The 21,875-nt window shown below is 44.5% G+C and overlaps 2 pseudogenes; one reads left to right on the top strand and one right to left on the bottom strand.

The window, feature by feature from the left end:
- Window positions 1-5,164: 5,164 nt before the first annotated feature.
- On the bottom strand, window positions 5,165-5,755 carry LOC131579649 (epidermal differentiation-specific protein-like; annotated as a pseudogene).
- Window positions 5,756-12,668: 6,913 nt separating this feature from the next.
- LOC131579595 (epidermal differentiation-specific protein-like) lies at window positions 12,669-13,259 on the top strand (annotated as a pseudogene).
- Window positions 13,260-21,875: the final 8,616 nt, after the last annotated feature.

The following is a 21,875-nucleotide window of genomic DNA, read 5'->3' as shown; positions in this document are numbered from 1 at the left end:
AGCCTCTCTGCTCCTGTTCTCACCCACCAACACAGCTGTGGCCACTCTCCCAATGCTTCCTCTTCCCTCAGCCCCTTGCAGGAAATATTCCAGAGCTGCACAGTAACAAACCCTCCTGTTCAACACTGCTATCTCCACCCTGGCTTCATAAGCAGCATTGGAAAATCTCCCCATTCTCTGTCCTGCCATGAGCAACAGCTTGAAGTAGAAAACCCTCAAGGTTCCTTCCAGCTTAAATGCTTCAAGGAGTCCATACACTCTGCTTGGAATGTCATAGGCACAGCTTCCCCTGCACCAGAGAGGAGTGCAATCCTACAAAACAGCCAAGGAAAGGCTCAAGGAGGCATGTGGATGGGGTGGTTTAAGGAACTTTGCACTTGCTAGTGCAAACCTTTTTTTTTTTTTTTTGGTAGCAAAGGATTCTTGAAAGTTTTTCAGTAATAGGAAGATGAAGTAAAGGTAGAGATTGATTTTGATCCTTCAGTGGAGGGGATTACATTTGACAAGAGAGCAGGTAAGAGCTGCTGTTGAATTCGTAGGGAAGTCTGACGTTGGGGAAATGGAATTTATAAATATCCAACAAGTAATCCCCAAGTTATTGTACACGTGACTTGATGATGACACATTTTCATTGAAATTGAACAAAGAATGAAGTCAGGCAAAAAGTGACAAAGGTTTTTAAATCTTCCTTAGAATTACTGACAGATTTATTCCGGAAGAGACCTCCCTAGCCCAAGACCTTCTTCAAAGCAGAGCTACTTCCACACAAGACTGGGTTACTCATGGTCATCTTCAAAAGACTTCTGAACAACTGCAAGGGTGGAGATGCCCCAGGATATATGGCCTTATTGTGCAACAGACTGGACCCGAAGGCATCCAAAGGTCACTTTCAACCAGAATTATTTTATGATCCCACAATCCTCCTGGCTCACAGCATCATTCAAGATCATGTCTTAGGGATCAAGACTGGCAAATCCTAGTATTATCTGAGCTATATTGTTAATGAGGAATCTTGCTCTAAATAAAGGGTCTCAGCTGACTATTTCACATTACACATGTTCATGCTCACAGCAGATTTATTGGCTATCCTGTTCTGGAAATATCTCTCTCTTCCCCTTCCTCTTTCTTCAGAGCTTCTCAGGAAAAACACACACACCCCTCTCACCCAACACACACAGACAGCCTGCTCACAATGTCTTCTGGATTTCTGACTCATTTAGGGTAAGAATCACATCTAGGACACATCACATGTGCTAGCCACAATTTATTCCTGGTCCACACCTCCTTTCACAATTCCTGAAAAATTGTCTCTCAGAGAAAGAAAATGGATCCTAAGCACTGTAAAAGGATCAGAGAAAAGAGTAGCTGCAGCCTCTCACAACAAATTTCCCTGCTTTCCCCAAATAGAAGAGTTACCATATTTCTGTTTGCATACAGTAGCTTTATTACTAATTTAACTGCATTGAAGAATTATTTGTTGGAAGCATTTGAGATCCAACAGGTCTGCCCCATCTCTTGACTTTGTTCTGTCTCAACAGTGATTGAACTTCTAAGCAAAATTGCATTGTAAGTTTGCCAGTTGGGAGAGCAGTTTGCTGCCAAACCAAGAAAAGCATAAGAAGATTACAAATGGATTCTGTTAGGAGGTGGAATTGCAGGAGTGATCTGGTGTTTCATTCAAGATATCTCTCATGCTTCTCTCAACACTGAGGCTGCTCAGCCACCCTTGCCTTCCTAATGATTTCAGCCCCTTGCCCTCTCACACTCACAGAGTTGGCTCACTTGACTCACACATCTAAACCCTTTGGAGCATGGTCTGAGGAAGCAGAAAAGCCTCCTGCTCACCTGACTCAAACTTTCATGGAGTCTGTGAGCAATGGGTTCTCATGTTCTGGTTTTGTTCAACCCAACTTCTTTTCTTTGCTCATGCTGAATAGTAGCTGTTGCAGTCACTCTTTCTGTAAAGGGCTTACCCTACCACAAACATGATAATATTCAGCATATGCAACCACGGAGAAATTAATTTTAGTAGTGTCAGAATGACTTCTTTCTCACTCCTTTCTGTTGGATAAGAAGATGAAGGGCAGTGGCCCATATCACAGCATAAGAACTGGAGGAGCAGGGTAAGGGAAGAGTTTATTTCCATCTCCTCTGAACAGAGGCCACACCTGGAATATTGCATCTGTTTCAGATGCCCTGTGAAAAGGTAAATGTGAACAAATTGGAGAGGGCCCCATGCAGGCCACTGGATGGCACTGGAGCATCCCATGCACCAGGAGAGTCTGAGGGGCTGGCTCCTGTTCAGCCTGGAGAAGACAAGGTGAGCTGTGATCTGAGGGGCTCAGCAAAAGGACAACTGGAAAGAGCCTTAAATGGAAACAGGGAAACTCAGACCGAACAAAAGGAATAAAACACTCATGCCAAGGATTGTTCAGCACTGGCAGAAAGGCCAGAGATCCTAGGTAATCTCCACCCTTGCAGTTGTTCAGAAATCACTTGAAGATGGCCATGAGCAACATGTTTTATTTGGAGGTAGCTCTACTGTGACGAAGGCCTTGGATTATGGAGGTCCCTTCCAGAATAAATCTTTCTGTCAGTAATTCTAAGGAAGATTTAAAAACCTTTGTCACTTTCTGGGTAATTGCATCCAATGAAAATGTGTCATCATCAAGTAATGTGTGCAATAACTTGGGGATTACTTGTTGGATATTTATAAATTCCATTTCCCCAACGTCAGACTTCCCACCCAATTCAACAGCAGCTCTCATCTGCTCTCTTGTCAAATGTAATCCCCTCCACTGAAGGCTCAGTCTCCTTATCCACCTTTACTTCATCTTCTTATTAGTGAAAAACTTCCAAGAATCCTTTGCTATAGTTTTGGACCTGACACTTTTGCATTATTTCGATTCTGTATTTTATTAAAAGAGAACCAAAACAAACCTATGCAATAGCAAACGAAAGTTTCTGATATTTTCCCATCCACATGCCTCCTTGAGCCTTTCCTTGGCTGTTTTGTAGGACTGCACTCCTCTCTGGTGCAGGGGAAGCTGTGCCTATGACATTCCAAGCAGAGTGTATGGACTCCTTGAAGCGTTTAGGATGGAAGGAACCTTGAGGGTTTTCTACTTCAAGCTGTTGCTCATGGCAGGACAGAGAATGGGGAGATTTTCCAATGCTGCTTATGAAGCCAGGGTGGAGATAGCAGTGTTGAACAGGAGGGTTTGTTACTGTGCAGCTCTGGAATATTTCCTGCAAGGGGCTGAGGGAAGAGGAAGCGTTGGGAGAGTGGCCACAGCTGTGTTGGTGGGTGAGAACAGGAGCAGAGAGGCTGCAGGAAGGCACGGGGAGCTGATAGAGGCAGCGAGTGTCACCACAGGTAACACAGCTTTAGCTGGGCATAGCAGCCACAGACAGACACATCGAAACACAGACAGCTCTGTCCTCCGCTGATGGGGTGTATCTGCAAATGAGGAAGGAAAATCAAGTGGCTGAGCAACTGCCTCTCCAGGAGAAATAGGCTGTAAGACAGTCAGAGGCATTTGGAATTAACCATTGCACGTTACCTTCTTTACCTTCCATCCTGGAGTACTCTTTTCTTCCTTTGATAAAAACAGGGTTCCCTAAGCCATGTGTTTCATGCCTCCAGATATGGAAAATGAGCTACCCGACTACCTCAGTCACCTTTGGAAAGCACAGGATTTTGCTGGTACTTGGAGCTATATAGACTCACTGTGCTGATATTCAAAATTTAGAAGTGTTGCAAAAGAGGTACTGTAGATGTAAAAAGAGGAATATGAAACTAAGAGACTGGGACCTGAAACCATGGCAAGGTTCACTGTATTGTTGAACTTGCACATCCTAGAATCACAAAATCACAGAATGATTTTGGCTGGGAGAGATTTCAAACACCACCTTGTTGCAAACCCCTGCCATGAGCAGGGAGCCCTTGCACTAGACCAGGTTGCTCAAAGCCCCATCCAACCTGGCCTTGGAGGGACGGAGCATGCGCTGCTTCTCTGGGCAACCTGTGCCAGTGACTCATCACCCTCATCACAAAAATTTGCTGCCCAATGTATAATTGAAATCTCCCCTCTCCAGGTTTCAAAGGCCCCAGTAAAAACCTGCAGCGCTGCATGCAATACTCCAGGTGGGATCTCACCGTGGTGGATCACAGGGGAGGAAGGCCCTCCCTTGACCTGCTGACTACACCTTTGGCAGCCCCGGGTACACTTGGCTTTCCAGGCTGCCAGCTGCCAGTGCCGGGTCATGTCCAGTTTTTCATGCAGCAGTGTCCCCAGTTCCTTCTCAGCAGGGCTGCTCCCAGTCCACTCATCCCCCAGCCTGATCTGATCCTGCACATCAGGAGGTCAGGCCTTTGCTGAAGTTGTGCTGGCTGTCCCCAGTCACCCCCCTGTCCTCCATGTGCCTACAAATGGCAGCACAGAAGTGAAAAATGCAGGAAGTAGTTTGGCATAGGGAATTGTCAGCCACACAGCCGTGAACGGCCTTGTCAGGATCGGTGGAAACCAGTAACAACTGGTGTCCCTCAAGGGTCCCCACTGGCACCAGCTGTGCTCCATCTCCCTCAGAGGCACAGGCAGTGGGATCAAGGGCACCCTGGGCAGGGTTGCAGATGACTCCAAGCTGCAGGCTGTGTTTGATGAGCTGAGGGAAAGCACCGTGCAGAGGGGCCTGGGCTGCTGCAGCACGGGCACCGTGGGCACCTCATGAGCTTCAAAAAGGCCAAGTGCAGCTCCTGTCTGACCTGCCCAGCGAGCAGTGCAAGGAAATCAGGGCAAACAGGAGGTCAGCACAGAGGGAGATAAACACTGCAGCGCAGAGCTGCCATGGGACAGCTGTCACAAACCACAGCTCAGGGTGCGCAGCTGTCATTAGGCAGTGATGGAGGAGACCCTGCTCATCCAGGTGAACTTGCACATGGCAAAACACAGCATGGAATACCTTGCATTTTCTGAGCACACAGAGACATCTCTCCATGAAAGGGCCATATTTATCTACACGAGTCAGTCCATAAAACAGAGCCAGTGCTGCTTGCAAGAGAGTCTTTATTGCACCCACCCAAAAGAGGTTACAGACAACGGCAGAAACCACAAGGGCTTGGTAAAGCAAATCACAAAGGAAGGGACACAAGCAGAGGCAGAGATCAAGCTCTCAGATTCCTTGCAGGTTCTGCATCTTCCCTCAGGATCACAGGATCTGCAGTCTAAGAGCCACGGCCAGGGCGAAGGGGACGCAGGAAGGAAAGCATGTCATTGAAGCCAATTTCCTTGTAATTGGGGACATTTACGTGTTCTCGGGCCAGGTATTGAATCCCACTTCCATCACCGTGCTCACACAGCAGCCAGACACCTCTCTGCACTTTGTGAGAAGACACGATGTCATTATCTTCTCCCCCAGTCAGATTAGTTGCTTCTCTTACTATTCTGCTTCTCCCTTGATAATCAATATGTTCATAGAGAGTGATCTGGGGATTGTGCAGGTCTTCTGTGATCAGCTGCAGAGAACTGATCCTGTCATTCATCTCTTTACCAACATACTCATATTCTCCCTCCTCAAATACCAGAAACCGACCCTTATACTGGACATGCTCATAAGCCACCCAAGGCTGGCCAATTACTTTCACTGAGGAGACAATATCATTCCAACCCACGTCTGACAGGTTGGGAGCGTCAGTGGAGAATTCTTTGGACAGTCCCTGGAAGTTGGCGTGTTCATAGATGATGATTTTTCCCATCTCAGTAGGACTTCTGGAGTTTGGATTCCTTGCTGTAGGAGCTGGAAGACAGCCTGCACAAAAGGAAGACAGCAAACAAGCAACACTTGTAAGAAGCCTGTGCACACCAGACACAACATGATGGAGCGTGTGGAGGAAGAAAAAAGAAAGAAGGGAAGATCAACACATTTATAAGAAAGAATAAACCTAGCAGCAGCGGGAAAGCAGTGAGGACATGACATGGAAATTTTCATTTATAAGAGGATATAAATTGAGATATGTACCCATAACAACTTAGTTTTAACTAGATATATGTGTTGGTTTACAGATATCCCCCAGAGTAAGCTGTCAAATACTCTCCCGTTCACCCCTCACAATGGTGCACCACTGGCCCCCTGCACCCTCTCCCTTGGCAAGGTTTGTTTGTCCTGCAGCAGCCATCTCCTCCTCATGCCCTGCAAGATGGGTTCAGTCTCTGCACGTGCACACAGCACACCCTCACGGCTGTGCTGCAGCTCTCAGCCCAACACTAAAGCCTCCTTCCCTTCCCCTGCATTATTGCCCTGCAGCTGCCCAAGAAACCCTTCCAGTTCTCTCTGCACAGTGTGCCTCTTACCTTGATGGCAGCTGCAGGGCTGGGGAGAGCTGAGGGCAATTCCTCCAGTGCAGGGCTGCGGTTTGGGAAGGGCGTCTCACCTCCCTGCATTTATACTTGCACAGAAGTCTTGTGCAACACCCCAGGTGACAGAATGAAATGTGACCAAAACTCTCCAAAAGCCAGGAGGTCAGCCACAGTAATTCTGACACACCAAAGTACATTGTGGTACAGGGGCTGTGGAAGTTTCCTGCTTGTCAGAATTTATGTTCTTGCTTTCCTTGGAAGCACTTAAAATGAACAAGGACTTTTTATGGGAGGTATCTCAAGCAGGATATTTAGGTCACAGAGATGGCATTGTAGTACCAGTTTTTGAAAAAAAAGCCTTTTTGCTTTAGAAACATGGAATCATTAAAGCTGGAAAAGGCCTCCAATACTATCCTGTCCAGCCTTTGCCCAAATATCACCATGCCCTTTAATCCATATTGCAAATACCACTTCTGCTTCCCTCCCCTGGATTCACAACCAGCATGAGACAATATCTCACCATTCTCCATCCTGCTGAGAGCAGCAGCTTGAAGTAGAGACCTCTCAAGGTTCCTTCGATATGATTTACTTCTAGGAGTCCATATACGCTCCTTGGCCTGTCATGGGGACATGCACCAGAGAGGAGTGCAATCCTATAAAACAACAAAGAAACAGTTCAGCTAGGGATATGGGTGGGAATGTTTACGGAAATTTGCATTTGCTCTTGCCTAGGTTTGTTTTGGGGTGGATTTAATCAAAGACAATATCCAAACAAATGCGGAAGTGTCATGTCCAAAAATCTATCAAAGGATTCTTGAAAGTTTTTCAGCAATAAGAGAATAAAATGAAGGTGGAGAAGGACTTTGAGCTTTCAACAGGGGGAATTACATTTGACAAGAGAGCAGGTGAGAGCCTGTGGAGGAATGAGGAGGGAAGTCTGACACTGGGGAAATAGAGTTCATAAATGTCCAACAAGTAAACTCAAGGTTGTTGTACACATGACTTGATGGTGACAGTTTTTCAATGAAATTGAACAATGGATGCAATAAGCCAGAAAGTGCCAAAGGTTATTAAATCCTCCTTAGAATTATTGACAGAAAGATTTATTCAGAACGTACCTCCCTAGTCCAAACTCTTATTCAAAACAGAGCTACCTCCAAATGAAAACATGTTACTCATGGCCATCTTCAAGTGATTTCTGAACAATTGCAATGGTGGAGATTACCTAGGATCTCTGGCCTTTCTTCCAAGGCATAAAAACTCTTAGGACTGTGGTTTTCAGTCAGGGCTTCCCTGTTTCCAGATAAGACTTTTTCCAGATGTCCTTTTGCTGAGCCCCTCTGAGAACCCTCAGTCTAGTCTCTTCCATGGCTGACAAAAATTTTCATGATGAGGTCAGAAAATTTTAAATCACACCCCTCAGGGAAGTTGGGTGGTTTCTGTACTCAGGGCTTTTCAAGACCTGACAGGATAAAGCCACCAGCAAACTTAATTCACCTCACAGCTGTCCCTGTGGTAAGCAGCTGACTGGACCCAATGGCAACCAGAGGTCACTCCCAACTTCAATTATCCACCAATCCTACAATCCTTCTGGCTCACTGGATCATTCCAGCTCATCGTGTAAGGACCAAGACTGGCAAATCCCAGTATTTCCTGAGCCATATTGCTCCTCAGGAATCTTGCTATAAATAAAGACTATGAACGCCCCTCCCTTGTCCATCCCCTCGATTCAGCCTTGTCAGACTGATGCTGTCCTGCTGGGGGTTTCTGTGCACTGACATTGACTCAGGGGGTCTAATGAGCTCCTTTGCATTGTCCTTGTGCTCAGCAATTAATGTGTCCCTGCAATTTGTCTCTCCTCAGTTTAGTGTTTGGGATTTTCTTGGTGAATTTGGGGTTTTTTGGAAGGGAATTTTTCAGGATGTGTCTCTCCTGCTTTCAAGAGAGTAGAAGTAGAATCCCATCCAACTACAAGTGGAAGAAAAAGAGAACTGAGAGAACATCTGTGGATCTGCAGGATTGCAACACACAAGATGCTTTTCTGAGAAAGCCCATGGTAGTTCCTGCAAACAGCTGATAAGGACTGAAAGTAAAAGGAAAGAAGAGTAAAGTTACACCAGGGTGTTTGGTTTTTGTGTGGCAAAGCCCCAGTTGCCGGGTTTCTTTCTGGCCAAGTCACTTTTTGAGTGCTGTGTGTTGGGATAGCTGAGGATGAGCGGAGTCCAGGCCCAGGAGCTCCTCCTGCTCAGCTGCTGAGCCCAGGGCCAGGGTTTCTGTCGGGGGCTGCTTTTCACACCGCTGCTGCCCAGGTTGCAGGGGCACCTGTGCTGGGCTTGGCTGTGTGACCCAGGGACAGGCACCCCCTGTTGCTCGGGAAGGACACAGACATGGCCAAATGCAGCGGCTGCCACAGCCCAAGGGCTGCCCCCAGACACCCCACACCCACACTGCCAGCTCTCCCACAGAATGGAATGGAGACAGCCCCATCTCCTTCCTCATCTCCACATCATCCACGTGGAGCCCTCCAGTGAAGATCTACACACCTCACTCTCCACAGCCACAAGCACCTTCACAGGCGCTTCCAACAGGGTAGAGAGCCCCCAGCCTGGCCACTCTCATGCCTGGCTCTGGGCTCTCTGAGCAGAGGACACTTTGGTGTCTCCTTCCCCCTGGCTAGTGCAGCTTGGTGCTTGCAGCCAGCCCACACACACCACACACTGTTCTCACTGGTGTTCTGTGGGTGCCTTGACTCCCAGCACAATTCACCTGCCTGTCTGAAGTCCCAGTCTAGGTCCATGCCCAGCTTGCTGGCTGCTCCAGCTCAAACTTTGCTGGCAAATCACACCATTATGATTATGATTATGATTATGATTATGATTATGATTATGATTATGATTAATTTTTATTTTTTTGGAATCAAAAAGTTCTTTGTTAGATAAACTTCATAGAGCAGATGTTGTAATATTTCACATACCTTACAAACTCATCTTCCCAGACTTTAAAATTTCCAAGTGCTGGAAGGCTGAAGACACAAAGAGCAAGATAGGTCTTAGCAGGACAGGACATGTGTAGAGCTGGTGAATGAAGAAGAGCACCCCTACCACAGTTCTCATTGCAGCAGAGCTTATGGGATTCTGTGTTCTACAACTCTGCAGAATCCCAGGAGCACTCAAAGCATGTGATCAAGACACTCTCCACATTCCAAAAAAATGTGTCCTTCAGTGCTCCTTGTTCACCAAGTCCAGCAGTTTTCTGGAGAAGCACTGCTGAAAATGGCCATCCTGGGTGTTCCACAGTCTCAGATCCCAGGAATCATAGAGGTGGAGTTCTCAAAGGTGTTGTAACTTGTGTGATCACAGAATAAATTATTTGCTATACCTCTGTATGTATAAATAATCCCTCTGTATTATTTGCTGATCTCTGTGTGTCAGTTCAGATCCTGTGACCATGATATCTTTTGGTGCACTGCAAAGAGCTCTTTGGTCAAGAGCAAAGTCTGGTGTCAGGGAAAATAATTTGAGGTAGGGCATGATTTGTGCCCATGTAGTGAAGAAAAGAAAGGAGGATCAGGAAGTGAGGAGAACCAAGATTCTGGATCAAAGATTTCAAAAGCAAAAATGAGCTGGGGCAGGACAATCTCTGCTTTCATGTTCTGTAGACAGAAATAGAAACAGTTGATGCAAGAAAAATATTAAAAAAAAATTCCATCTGAAGCATTTACTTCAGCCTGAACTGGGGAAATGCTTGGAGTCATATTTAGCACAAGAAGATTGTGGCTTGACAAGTAAGAAACACCTTCTCTCAACAGATGCAAGTTTAATTGCAAAACTGACAGTATAAAGCACCATTTACAATATTCAGTATTTAGCACAAAATAAATATCTGCAAAGATCAATGGTGCTCTTTGCCATGCTTCTGCTTTAAAATTCTGACTTTGAAGCTGGTTTTACACCATACCAGTCAGTCCCTATTTACCCCCAGTTTCTGGGTTCTCCACTGTGATCTTCTGTCTGGTTTTGAGACAACAATATTGGTGCTTTTGATTATCATCTATGATAGTACCATGCCCATCTATTATTGTGCATAAATATATGTGTGAATACATATGTCACAGAATCAGAGAATGGTTTGGGCTGCAAGGGGCCCTAAACAACCCTTTGAGGGATGGGGCATCCACACCTTCAGAGGGCTGGACATGAGCCATCAGTACTCCCGGGTAGCCAAGAAGGCCAATAGCACCTGGTCTGTATCAGCAATGGTGTGGCCAGCAGGAGCAGTGCTGGGATCAGAGCAGACGGGGTCAGCTGAGAGATGTTATAAAAGGTGTTTTATTGCATAATCAGTCTCAGGGAAGGGGAAGACATTTAAAGTGTTACATTCAATGCTATCACATCAGAAGCCGTCTTAATTCAAGTTACAATGTCTTTTACAAATTTCTTAGCCAATCAACAACCTACACAAAGCTCACTAGCATCTTCATAATCCAATCATCAATTGCTTCGTCTTACACGATTCTACCACAATGCATCTTTTCTCATCCACACCTATAACACTACAGAAACTAACATTGCTAAATCTTGCTTAAGATACTTATTTGCTTACATGAAGCATATTTCTACTTGTTTAAAACGTATTTCTGCTTGAACTACAAACTTCTAGTCTTACATCACGTCTGTGTAACTGTATTGTTCTAAAGCTTCTAAGCCTCCTCTGAAGGCTCAGGTCAAACTTTGTATCCATCTCTATCTCTGAGCCTGGACACTCAGGACCTTGAGAGCTTTCTGTGCCTGCATTTCCCACAGACCAGAGCAGTGATTGTCCCCCTGTACTGAGCACTGGTGAGGCCACATCCAGAATCCTGTGTTCATTTTGGGTCCCTCACTGCAAGAAAGACATTGAGGTGTGGGAGTGAGGCCAGAGAAGGGCAACAAGGCTGTTGAAGGGTCTGGAGCACAGGTCTGCTGAGAAACAGCTGAGAGAGCTGGGGGTGTTTATATGGGAGAAAAGGAAGCTCAGGGGGGCCCTTATCATTCTCTACAATGCCAAGACTAGAGGATGTAGCCAGGTGGGTTGCTCTGTTCTGCAGTCACCCAATGATGGGACAAGGGGAAGTGCCCTCAGCTTCTGTATGGAGAGGTTTGGGTTGGTGCTTAAGAAAAACATCTTCACTGCAAGAGTAGTTAAGCTTTGGAATGGGCAACCCATGGAAGTCCTGGAATCATCATCCATGAAAGTCAGCAAAACACAAGGAGAAGTGACATTTGCAATAAGGTTTACTGAGCATGGTGGTACGTAGTCTGAGGTAGGACTGGATCTTGGAGGCTTTTCCAACCTTAATGATTCCATGATGTTAAAGAGAAATAAAGTGGTTTTTTTTCAAAAACTGGTACTTTAATGCTAGCTCTGCAACTTGTACATCTCCCACAAAAAGTCCTTGTTCATTTTAAGTGCTTCCAAGGAAAGCAAGAACATAAATTCTGACAAGCAGGAAACTTCCACAGCCCCTGTACCACAATGTACTTTGGTGTGTCAGAATTACTGTGGCTGACCTCCTGGCTTTTGGAGAGTTTTGGTCACATTTCATTCTGTCACCTGGGGTGTTGCACAAGACTTCTGTGCAAGTATAAATGCAGGGAGGTGAGACGCCCTTCCCAAACCGCAGCCCTGCACTGGAGGAATTGCCCTCAGCTCTCCCCAGCCCTGCAGCTGCCATCAAGGTAAGAGGCACACTGTGCAGAGAGAACTGGAAGGGTTTCTTGGGCAGCTGCAGGGCAATAATGCAGGGGAAGGGAAGGAGGCTTTAGTGTTGGGCTGAGAGCTGCAGCACAGCCGTGAGGGTGTGCTGTGTGCACGTGCAGAGACTGAACCCATCTTGCAGGGCATGAGGAGGAGATGGCTGCTGCAGGACAAACAAACCTTGCCAAGGGAGAGGGTGCAGGGGGCCAGTGGTGCACCATTGTGAGGGGTGAACGGGAGAGTATTTGACAGCTTACTCTGGGGGATATCTGTAAACCAACACATATATCTAGTTAAAACTAAGTTGTTATGGGTACATATCTCAATTTATATCCTCTTATAAATGAAAATTTCCATGTCATGTCCTCACTGCTTTCCCGCTGCTGCTAGGTTTATTCTTTCTTATAAATGTGTTGATCTTCCCTTCTTTCTTTTTTCTTCCTCCACACGCTCCATCATGTTGTGTCTGGTGTGCACAGGCTTCTTACAAGTGTTGCTTGTTTGCTGTCTTCCTTTTGTGCAGGCTGTCTTCCAGCTCCTACAGCAAGGAATCCAAACTCCAGAAGTCCTACTGAGATGGGAAAAATCATCATCTATGAACACGCCAACTTCCAGGGACTGTCCAAAGAATTCTCCACTGACGCTCCCAACCTGTCAGACGTGGGTTGGAATGATATTGTCTCCTCAGTGAAAGTAATTGGCCAGCCTTGGGTGGCTTATGAGCATGTCCAGTATAAGGGTCGGTTTCTGGTATTTGAGGAGGGAGAATATGAGTATGTTGGTAAAGAGATGAATGACAGGATCAGTTCTCTGCAGCTGATCACAGAAGACCTGCACAATCCCCAGATCACTCTCTATGAACATATTGATTATCAAGGGAGAAGCAGAATAGTAAGAGAAGCAACTAATCTGACTGGGGGAGAAGATAATGACATCGTGTCTTCTCACAAAGTGCAGAGAGGTGTCTGGCTGCTGTGTGAGCACGGTGATGGAAGTGGGATTCAATACCTGGCCCGAGAACACGTAAATGTCCCCAATTACAAGGAAATTGGCTTCAATGACATGCTTTCCTTCCTGCGTCCCCTTCGCCCTGGCCGTGGCTCTTAGACTGCAGATCCTGTGATCCTGAGGGAAGATGCAGAACCTGCAAGGAATCTGAGAGCTTGATCTCTGCCTCTGCTTGTGTCCCTTCCTTTGTGATTTGCTTTACCAAGCCCTTGTGGTTTCTGCCGTTGTCTGTAACCTCTTTTGGGTGGGTGCAATAAAGACTCTCTTGCAAGCAGCACTGGCTCTGTTTTATGGACTGACTCGTGTAGATAAATACGGCCCTTTCATGGAGAGATGTCTCCATGTGCTCAGGAAATGTGTTGTGCAGTCATGTTGAGACACTTTTCATGGAAAGTCTGCTGAAAGGATTTATCTCCTTCTGGTTTCACTCTTCAGTAACAGTGGGTTCAACCAGTGCTAAAATCTGGATGAGCACATGGATAATTGCTGTGATCCTGGCCAAACTCTCACCTGCAGACTGTTCCTAAATATCAGCTGTTTCATTGTACCTCATACAATCAATCAGAGTGATGGATCATGCTGGTGATACAGTCTTGCACTGCCCAAATCACATCATCAAACAGTAAGGTCTCCTAACTTTGAGCTGACTGATTGGCTGATCCCATTGGAAACAACTATCTTGTGTTTTTAAACCTTCTTTGTGAGGGAGGAGGGATGACAAGGTATTCCATTCTCTGTTTTACCATGTGCAAGTTCACCTGGATGAGCAGAGTCTCAGCCTTCCTCCACCTCTGTCTGTGGCTGCTATGCCCAGCTAAAGCTGTGTTACCTGTGGTGACACTCGCTGCCTCTATCAGCTCCCCGTGCCTTCCTGCAGCCTCTCTGCTCCTGTTCTCACCCACCAACACAGCTGTGGCCACTCTCCCAATGCTTCCTCTTCCCTCAGCCCCTTGCAGGAAATATTCCAGAGCTGCACAGTAACAAGCCCTCCTGTTCAACACTGCTATCTCCACCCTGGCTTCATAAGCAGCATTGGAAAATCTCCCCATTCTCTGTCCTGCCATGAGCAACAGCTTGAAGTAGAAAACCCTCAAGGTTCCTTCCAGCTTAAATGCTTCAAGGAGTCCATACACTCTGCTTGGAATGTCATAGGCACAGCTTCCCCTGCACCAGAGAGGAGTGCAATCCTACAAAACAGCTGAGGAAAGGCTCAAGTAGAGATATGGATAAAAATGTGTCAGAAACCTTGCATTTGCTATTGCATCGTTTTTTTAAAATCAAAGACAGTATCTAAACAACTGAAGAAGTGTCATGTCCTAAAATCTATCAAATGATTCTTGGAAGTTTTCCACTAATAAGAAGATGAAATAAAGGTGGAAACGATGTTTGAGACTTCAGTGGAGGGGATTACATTTGACAAGAGAGCAGGTGAGAGCCTCTGGAGAAATGGTTAGGGAAGTCTGACATTAGTATTCATAAATATCTAACAAGTAATTCCCAAGTTACTTTACACATGAGTTGATGGTGACAGTTTTTCAATGAAATTGAACAAAGGGTGAAAATCAAGCAGAAGGTGACAAAGGTTTTTAAATCTTCCTTAGAATTACTGACAGAAAGATTTATTCTGGAAGGGAACTCCATAATCCAAGGCCTTCGTCACAGTAGAGCTACCTCCAAATAAAACATGTTGCTCATGGCCATCTTCAAGTGATTTCTGAACAACTGCAAGGGTGGAGATTACCTAGGATCTCTGGCCTTTCTGCCAGTGCTGAACAATCCTTGGCATGAGTGTTTTATTCCTTTTGTTTGGTCTGAGTTTCCCTGTTTCCATTTAAGGCTCTTTCCAGTTGTCCTTTTGCTGAGCCCCTCAGATCACAGCTCACCTTGTCTTCTCCAGGCTGAACAGGAGCCAGCCCCTCAGACTCTCCTGGTGCATGGGATGCTCCAGTGCCATCCAGTGGCCTGCATGGGGCCCTCTCCATTGGTTAGGTGAGCAGGAGGCTTTTCTGCTTCCTCAGACCATGCTCCAAAGGGTTTAGATGTGTGAGTCAAGTGAGCCAACTCTGTGAGTGTGAGAGGGCAAGGGGCTGAAATCATTAGGAAGGCAAGGGTGGCTGAGCAGCCTCAGTGTTGAGAGAAGCATGAGAGATATCTTGAATGAAACACCAGATCACTCCTGCAATTCCACCTCCTAACAGAATCCATTTGTAATCTTCTTATGCTTTTCTTGGTTTGGCAGCAAACTGCTCTCCCAACTGGCAAACTTACAGTGCAAATTTTGCTTAGAAGTTCAATCACTGTAGAGACAGAACAAAGTCAAGAGATGGGGCAGACCTGTTGGATCTCAAATGCTTCCAACAAATAATTCTTCAATGCAGTTAAATTAGTAATAAAGCTACTGTATGCAAACAGAAATACGGTAACTCTTCTATTTGGGGAAAGCAGGGAAATTTGTTGTGAGAGGCTGCAGCTACTCTTTTCTCTGATCCTTTTACAGTGCTTAGGATCCATTTTCTTTCCCTGAGAGACAATTTTTCAGGAATTGTGAAAGGAGGTGTGGACCAGGAATAAATTGTGGCTAGCACATGTGATGTGTCCTAGATGTGATTCTTACCCTAAATGAGTCAGAAATCCAGAAGACATTGCGAGCAGGCTGTCTGTGTGTGTTGGGTGAGAGGGGTGTGTGTGTTTTTCCTGAGAAGCTCTGAAGAAAGAGGAAGGGGAAGAGAGAGATATTTCCAGAACAGGATAGCCAATAAATCTGCTGTGAGCATGAACATCTGTAATGTGAGATAGTCAGCTGAGACTGTGCTTTGGCTGGGTCAGGTTCAAGTACACGAGTGTGAAGATGTTCAGCTTCCATCATTGCAATGCAGGGAACTGTGCATTTGGCATCAAGTACATGCTTTCAGCGGGGAAGGTTTTCCTGGAGAGTGTGGTGTACAATCAGTTCCTACCCTAGCCTCCCTGTCTCATAAACCCTGGGAACACTTAATATCATCAATCTAAGGATCTAAGGAGGTCATTCAGAGCAACTGGCACACTTTACATTTGTGTCTGACCTACTGCATGACAACGTTTTTGTACAGCCAGCTGCCTTTGATGTTTCTCCAGAATCTTTAAATTGAAAATCTCATTGAGAAGATTAAAAGAAAAAAAAAAAAAGTCTGTGGATGGTGTTTTAGCTTTTCCAGTTTTAACTACTGATGGTGTTTCCTCTCCAAGGAAAAACTACTGCAAAGTAGGAAGCTTTCACACAGGCCAGCAACATTCCACAATATGCCTTCTGTGCAACCCTGCACCCCAAGTTCAATTAACTGAAGAAATCCCCAAATTTAGAAAATTTCTTCAGTGTCCAGCTGTTCATTAAGCAAACCCCCATGGCTGCAGTGTGCAGTCAGATGCAAGTCTTTTACAAAGTGCTGGGCTTCACTCTCATCATCCCATCAAAGTCTGTGCTTTCCTAAGCTGTGGTTTGCACTCAGGCTTGCTAGCAGACCACTTCCAAAGGCAGGCCTGCATATTCCAAAGCTGGGATCCTGATGCTGTTATGCCAATCCACCCCACAATGCTTTACAATATGTTTGGATCAGGAAATGGCAAGAACGATCAAACACATCTGACACCAGACTCCTGTTCCTCCAGATGGAACAGAGCTCAGATGTTCACACAAGAGGGGACCTATAGGTCCTGCAAGATTGTATGGCCCCTATATCTCATCCTTAACAAAGAGCCCCTGTATCTCATCAGTCTGGTGAAAATACCTGTAAAATCAGCTTCTATCAACAACTTCTGTAAAATGACTCTTTAATAGCAAAGTATGAATATGCTTTAATCTCTTTTTTCTCAGTAACTTTGTGTACAATATAAAACTACCAGCATGTAGTCTGACCATACATAAAATACAAAATTTAACAGAATAATTATATTTTTGATATTAAGAAATTAGGACACACCAAGGATTTATCATACATGAAGTATAGCATCAAGGTTTACATAATGTTATTTGTTTAGCTAGCAGGTAGGTGCAACAAAAATCACATGTACTCTAATTTAAACAGGGTTTCTGTTTCTGTATGATTAGACTGCTGCTGAGAGAAATGTGAGCTCATCTGGAGTCTGTTTTGATGGCACTACAGGGGTGCCCTGCAAAACCCTGAATAGAGGGGAAGCGTTTCAAAGATCAGAAAAAGAGATGAGGGTTTATTTTGAACCTCTACCTTTTATGTTTGTCACATCCTCTGAGGAACTATTTGTGGATTCAAGAAATGGTTAGTATAAGTTCTTTCATTGTTTCTGCATGTTTTCAGGAGGAGATGCAGGGAAATCACTGCTCTGAAGTATATGAGCTCTGCTAAGATATGATGAAAGGTTTTATTATGGTTTCCTGTGACCTTTATAATTCTCATCTCACTTCACCCATTCAGGCTCAGGATGAAGGAAGAGGTACCCAGCTGTGACATCCAGAAATTATCTGTACAGTACAGATAAGATCAATCAAGGTCAGGACGGAAATTCTTTATTGTCTTAGTACATGAGCAGTTTGCTTTGGAGAAATTTTGTATTATTAGGCAGACGATATAATAAGATAAACTTCAAAGGCAACAAAAAAAAGGTAATCTATGTGATATATAGTTCAGTTTAAAATCTTGCCACGGTGAATGACAAAACCAGAAATGAAAGTAAAGTTGTACGAATTTCCCCATCACCTCTTAGTAGGTCTCATGGATAGAATGAGAACTTACTTATTGTGAAAAGAAACCTTGAAACAGCAAAGATTGGATGAGGCTGTGAAAGCAGCAGCAAAAAAAACACGTCAAGAGGTCATCCTTGAGTTTTGACAATGTTGTTTAGTGATGAATGAAATGATGATGTATTATTGAGCTGTTTAACACATTTCTAAGTGTTTCAGGAAAAAAAAAAACAGCAATAAAGTCTGCTTCCACTTGCTTCAGATTACCTGGTTTGTCTCAACTGCAGGCTCCCTTCTTGCTCAACTTTATTGCACCAAAGACTTCAGGCTATAGTACATAAAGAGAGCTGTGTTTTGGCCATCTACAGGCTCCACTTTAGCTGGAGAACCTGCTCTGTAGGGATTAGGCATGTGAAACCATTGCATTTTCCATAGGCATGCTAGCAGGACTGAATGTTTTTCAAGCTCTGTCCCCCACCTTCCATGTTTTCAGAAAAAGCAGGTGATTTGCTCTGGAGGAAAGATAGTTTTATGAGAATTTAATTTAATCTTAATAAGCATGTGCTTCGAATTTCTTCCCAATTTTTGCTGTAGTTTGACCTTGACAGCAACACCTGCCTGTAAATCAAGAGAACAATTGATATGCTGGTACATATGGCATCACACCTCGGAGAATGAGATTAGCAATGTTCCAAAAAAATAATGTAGGGGAAAAAAAGGGTTTTTCAGGGAAAATCAATGCACAGTTCTGTGTATTTTTCCGTGTGGAAAAGGATTCAGTTACTAGGAGGGGCTGGGGGAAGGAGCCAGCCTAAGCGTATGCTCATCCTCTACCCATCTCTAAGTCATTGGATCAGTTCTGCTGAGATGTTTGCACCAGATATCAACATTTCTGAGATCCCATTGCCACTGTCCAGAACAGGCAGTGCACCCTGCTGTGGAGGGTGTGAATAATGTCACATATAACAGATAAAGTATATGACATGTAATTTCTGAAATACATAATAGATGATTTATATATGACACATTGTGCGTGCTCTATAATGCATAGTATGTAATATAAAATATTAAACATACAATGTGTTTCTCATATCATAGCATAGCATATAATATCTTATGAACTTGGTCCTCTGCAATCTCTCTTCTTGACAACTGGGATCTGGGAAACCTGAGTTCTTTTATGATGGGCAGAAGAATTGGGTGGGAATTTTGCTCCTTGCAAATCCAGCTCCTCTGCCTCAAAATCTCTCTAGTTAATCAGTATTTGTCCAAACATGATGTGGAAGAGTATAGTTTAATATTAAATTCACAACACCGTCTCTTGTCAATGATGGGATCCCTTGCACTGTCAAATTTGATCTTGTTGCCAAAAAACATACTGGGGTTTCAGTTATCATGCATCGGTTCACTGGCAGAGCCGGGAACCAATATTCTCTGAGGAATTCTGAGTTTCAGGAAAAAAAATTTCAAAGAACTGTGTTCAGAAGAGGCTTTTTGAAAATACAACTTGCTCAGCAAATGGGTCAAAACAAAGTGGCACAAATACTTCAAAATGAATTTTTCAGCTTAACAAGAAGGAAATAATCTAAATATTCAAATATAATTTTAAATTATAGGGAACAATGACAGGTGACCAGGCATTCCAGTGCTGTGTTCTGACCATGCTTTCATCATTGAACAGTGTGTGAAGACTTCGTTATGCTTGCAGGTGGAACCTTGGCATTAAAACCAGCTTGGTGACAAGGGAGCACAGCTTTGGATACCTCTTGTCTTTTAGTTGTCGGCTGTTAGCATCCTGCACAGATATTACAGAGTAGAGGAAGCAGATATGCCTGCTTGTCATCTGCTTTCCTGGCAGACAAGGTCTGACCTTGAGCCTAATTTTTATATTTGGCAGTGAGCTAAACCAGTCTGATCTTGTTCTGTGGTTGGTTCTGCCCGCGAAATAGTAATTATTCTTCCCACCTTTCTGAGGACAGGTTGTCTGCAAGGTGCTTTACAGGCTTTACAGGACAGACATGTTCAGGACTTTCCTTGCTAAGACACCAGCAGAGGCACTCTCATGACCCAGCCAAGGGAGCCCAGTGAGCCCACACAATTTGGGAGCCTGGCCTCAGCAGTGCCGATGGTCTGGCTTCCACATGGCAGTGCAGTGTGGTGTAGAAAACTGCTCTGGAGCATAAATGGATGCAACGTGCCAGTGTGAGGCTGCACCTGAGCTAATGAATCCTGCCATAAATCAGCTGCTCCCAGCACACTGACTGCTGGAGTCTGGGATACAGAGTGTGTGCCCTTGTTTCTGATACTTAGTTCTTAGATCCAGAAAAACACTGAATTTCATATAATATGAATTTCATGGTGATACATGAAAACAACTGTTAAAATTAGATGAAAAAACCTAAAAGTGTAAGTGTGTAGATTAGAAAGTTTTCTTAAGTCACTGGGTGAAAAAGTTAGTTTAGAGAACAGAAGAAAAGATGGAGGATTTAGGGTGTTGTCTCTTGTCCTTCTTCTGTCTTCTTCATGTTCTTCTTCTAGAGGTTTGTGGGTAATAGTGTGTGATTGGTTAGAAAATGCCACAGTGCAGTACACAGATGATGGGTCATTGGGTGATTAAGAAAAATAATATATGTGTCTATTGTTAATTGGGTAAGAATAGGTATAAAGATAAAAGAACGGCGTTGTTCAAAGCCATTTTGTGCTATCAGACACAAACTGAGCCACAAGGCCTTGTTGTACCATCAGAAGAAAGAAATGTACCGGATTGAAAAGAATTAGGCTTGTGCAGCTAGTCTGGAGAGACCTGCCAAGTTTTGTGATGACCTTCTAATAAACACGAGAAACAAGATTCTAATGAGTTCAGGAGTTTTCTTCAAATCATAAGAATTGAGATAAGCAGAGCTCCCCATGAGAGAGGATTCCAAAAGAATTCAGTCCAAAGGAGACTGAGAAATCCAGGAAGATAAAGAAAAATATAGAAGTGCAGCAGAATCAGAAAAAGAGAAAAAGGATTTTTTAGAGAAAAGTTACACTGACTGTTCCCTACAAACAACCTACACACAACTCCAGGACCCAAGACACCTGTCTTTAGGGCAGTGCTGTGCCCCACAGACACAGCAGCTCAAGCTGGCCCCTTGTCAGATAAACACAAGAGAGTACACAGAGACTGTGTGCACACTCTTTGGGTGAGCAGGGGAGCAGGGTGACTCATGTGTGAGCTGTTAGTTGGGTTGAGGCAACAGAGTGCACCTAAAACTTGTGATAGGCCTCTTAACCCTCTTTGGGTGTAGGCCCAAGTCACACAGGATTTTATCTGTACAGTGGTGTCACTTTTCAACCATTGGATTTTTCAGATGCTAATTTGAAAAGACTAATTAGTCTCACATTTCATTAGTGTTAGTGTCAAAATCTTTGAAAGTTCTGCACTTCTGCTTTGTAAGAGAGAGAACCTTTATCCTAGAAGAAGGTGTTGAGAGAAGACATCTGGCAAAAATCTCTTTCTGAATTTCATGGATGAAGTATCTTTCTCCTGGGGTCCTATTACTGAAAATTCTGTCAGTTGAGAAGCTCCCTAATGACACTAATAACTGTGGACTCTTCCACCAGGCTACTGCATTCCCACCTGGATCTTCATGTTTGTCACTCCATAAATCAGCAGGATCTCCCCTGCTGATAAAATAGTTCAGACACTTTAGTTATTCAGTCTTTAACATTAAAAGGATAGGTCACCCATGGGCTGAAACAACAGAGCCCTGATACTATTTCTTGCAGATTCTTTTCCTCTCTCGGTATACAGAACCAATACCCTTTTGGGGCTGCTCTTTTCCAGCTCCATAGATATCACTTTTTTGGTTGCTTGTTCACTAGGACACTTCTCCTCATGCCCCTAAGATGGAGACTTGCAGTCCCCATACATTTATGACTAAGACACATATGCTGCAGTAGGTGAGGGGGGTGCTTGTTTAATAAACTTGCCTGTGACACCCCCTTGACAACAGGGCTGCCATCCAAAAGGGTCTTGAAGGCAGGTGGAATGGGCTGACAAGGACCTTTATGAAATTTGAAGCGGACAAACTCCTGCA

This window comes from Poecile atricapillus, chromosome 1 (genome assembly GCF_030490865.1).
Source record: "Poecile atricapillus isolate bPoeAtr1 chromosome 1, bPoeAtr1.hap1, whole genome shotgun sequence".
Classification (NCBI taxonomy): domain Eukaryota; kingdom Metazoa; phylum Chordata; class Aves; order Passeriformes; family Paridae; genus Poecile; species Poecile atricapillus.
The sequence above is the reverse complement of the archived record's forward strand: the minus strand, read 5'-3'. Positions and strand labels throughout refer to the sequence as shown.